Raw genomic sequence first — 3,011 nt, 5'->3', positions numbered from 1 at the left:
CTCTATGTTCTGTGAAGCATTATTCACAGTGGCCAAGACAAGAAAACAAGTGTCCTTTGACAGATAATTGGATAAAGAAGTTGTGGTAAATATATACAATGGACTACTACTCAGACATAAGAAAAATTGAAGGACTGCCATTTGGAGAATATTATACTAAGTGAAATAAATCATACAGAAAATTTAAGAACTACATGATTTCACTCATATGTGCAATATAAAACCTAAAACAACAAATGAATAGACAAGAAAAACAAAAAAGCCAAAACTCATAGACACCAACAATATGAACAATATGGTGGTTATCAGAAGGAAAGGGTGGGATAAACGGTAAAGAGGGTCAAATATATGGTGACAGAATATCATGAGAGAAATGTACACTTGATACCTATATAATCTTATCAACCAATGTCACCCCATAAATTTAATAAGTAAATAAATGGTTCCAGATGGAAAAAAGCAATGTTTGTTAGTCTTAGTATCCCCAAGGTTTTATGCAGTATCTAAGTTATAATAAATACTGGTCAGATTCCAATTGAAGAAAATAATAATGTAGTATCACAGATAGTTCTTAGTAATGGCTCTTTGGTTTTCATATACATTTGAAATGGTCTCTCTCAATTTTGGAAAAAAAAAAATAAAATGTTAAAGAGGGTAAAATTCTCCCAGGTTTACCTCAATTAAAAATGACTGTATCAGTCATGAAAAAAATATTCAGACAAATTTCCATTCCCTCTCCATTTTTGCTATTAAATAGAAATAGAACTGCTTATTTAATGACAAAAATATCTGTGATTGAGAGATGCTGCTACTGTTATTAAATTACCAGTTTTGTTGATAAATGTTAAGCTACTGGCAATGGAGTGCATCAGTCTGACTTCATCTGAAGTAGATTTGAGTGATCCAAATTATAATATCCTGTGGGAATGTTTTCTTTTTGGCAGAAGCATCTTCAATTTCTTCTCTAGCCTTCTTTTTGTTTGTTTGCCTCTGTATTGCTGTTACTAATCCATATAATGCTACTTAGAAGAAATTAAGTAGGATAATCAGAGCTAACAAAATTAAAAAGTGTATGACTGTGGAATCTCAGAGGGAAGATGGGGGCGGGTGAGTGGGAAGAGATTAATCAAAGAACTTACTAGTATATGTTAACCAAAGAACTTATATGTATAATGCATGGATACAGACAATAGTGTGATGAAGGGCTGGGGTGGGGGCAGAAGATATGAGCTAGAAGTGGTCTACAGGTAAAAAAAAAAAAAGACATCTGTAATACTTTGAACAATAAAGATAAAATTTTAAAAAATTGTATGAAAAACCTATATCTACACTATATTTAATATAATGACCTCTAATTCTTGGTTTATGCTCATTTCTCACAGTAAATAATGTATTCCCAAATAGTCAAGTAGGTATTGAAGGACAATATATACAATGAAAGATTTCTAGACTAGCATTTAAGGCATTTTGTATCAAGCTATCCAATCTAGATTCAAAATGAGTAGATTATTCCAAATGTTAAAACAGAATTTATATGGATATCTATCAATGATAACATAAAAAGCAGGTTATTCATGGGTTTATATTTTTAGTTTAGGTTTCTAATAGCCCCAAATTCTGCCATTTTTAGAAAACTTCTATTACTATAATATTGTGAAGCCAGAATTATTTCAAATTCTGGGTACTTGAGTTGGCAAAGTTTTCCAAGACCAACTGGTCACAATCTATTCCTACTAATATATAAATAGTTATTTCCTGCTGTATAGAGACATGATAAAAATAACAGGCTTTCCACATATCTCTGTCACAGTTTGATCAGGATAAAATAAATCAGTCCAGATTTTTTTTATTAAGAAGAAATGTCATATGGGGAATTAGGTACTTGAACTACTGAAAGGGCAGAGGAAACAAAGATTTGGGAAAACAATTATTTGCTCTTAAGAAGTCAAAAATTTGCCACAGTGATCTCAGCTAACTGTACTTCAAAAACATGATTTTCAGAGAATTTACCATTAGTCATTGCAGAACCTCCCACATGCCATTTGCCTTTGTACTAACCCATAGTTGTTTGAAGGAGAAAATGATGGCTTTTTCTTCTTATTCTGTCTTGCAATGTTATGCAGTATCATTCCTTTAAGAATATAATCTTAAATCTTGATATTAAGAATTTTAAGGAAATGTTATTTCTGAGTGTGTAGCCCAGATAGAGAAGGGAAGATAAAAATGGTAGAGATGTAGCTGAGTACAAACAGATAGCAACTAAGAAATATATAATTTAATTGGGTTATCAAAATGGTATAAACATTCCTTTAAGTGTTCTGATGTCTCTAACGAAGTCCTAGACCAGCCACTTACAAGTTATATGGATTTAGTGAAATTCTATTCTTCTCTAAATTTATTCTGAATTCTAAATACTGAAGAGAGTATTAGCTCTCACAGTGTTGATACAATAATTATTTGAGAAGAGGCCTATAGGTACACAGTAAATATAATCTTTTTCCTATTATTTTTGATAATTTAGTACAATATAATATATAAAATATTTGTAAAAAGTCATAAATAATTTGACAAAGGTTAATTTTAAGCATAGAAAACCATGTTATTGTACAGCATCAAAGTTGCTTCAATATTTTAGACTACCTCTTAATTTTTCATCAATGATATTTTAAATTGAACTCCTCAAAACTGATGTTATAGTCTTAAAAGGATCTAGTTTTTACTCACTGAATTCATAAATACCTTGAATTCTTTGAATTCATTAAATATCAAACCTTATAAATTTTACTAATGAAAGATATATTTATTTTGAATCAGTGAGTTAAGGGCCCGTTTTATTATACAAGGTTATTGAACTTAAGCTTCCAAATCATCAGAAATAAAATTATTATACTACCATGTCCTAAATTGGGCGTCAACCAAAATTAGCCAAATTATAAAGAGTGCAGGTACAGTTCCCATAAGAGTGCCCTCACTTGACACTTATGACATCATTTACAATTTCAGGGGCCTTT

The 3,011-nt window shown here is 30.7% G+C and overlaps 1 long non-coding RNA gene across 1 annotated transcript; it reads left to right on the top strand.

Annotated features, from left to right (window-relative positions):
• Positions 1-369: 369 nt before the first annotated feature.
• On the top strand, positions 370-1,042 carry LOC106726482. Its single transcript, XR_001362550.1, has 3 exons — positions 370-442; positions 893-898; positions 1,031-1,042. It is a non-coding gene; the product is annotated as an uncharacterized LOC106726482 (long non-coding RNA).
• The last annotated feature ends 1,969 nt before the right edge of the window (positions 1,043-3,011 follow it).

Source organism: Myotis brandtii, unplaced genomic scaffold, assembly GCF_000412655.1.
Source record: "Myotis brandtii unplaced genomic scaffold, ASM41265v1 scaffold271, whole genome shotgun sequence".
NCBI classification, from domain to species: Eukaryota; Metazoa; Chordata; class Mammalia; order Chiroptera; family Vespertilionidae; genus Myotis; species Myotis brandtii.
This window is presented reverse-complemented; position numbering and strand designations above follow the sequence as displayed.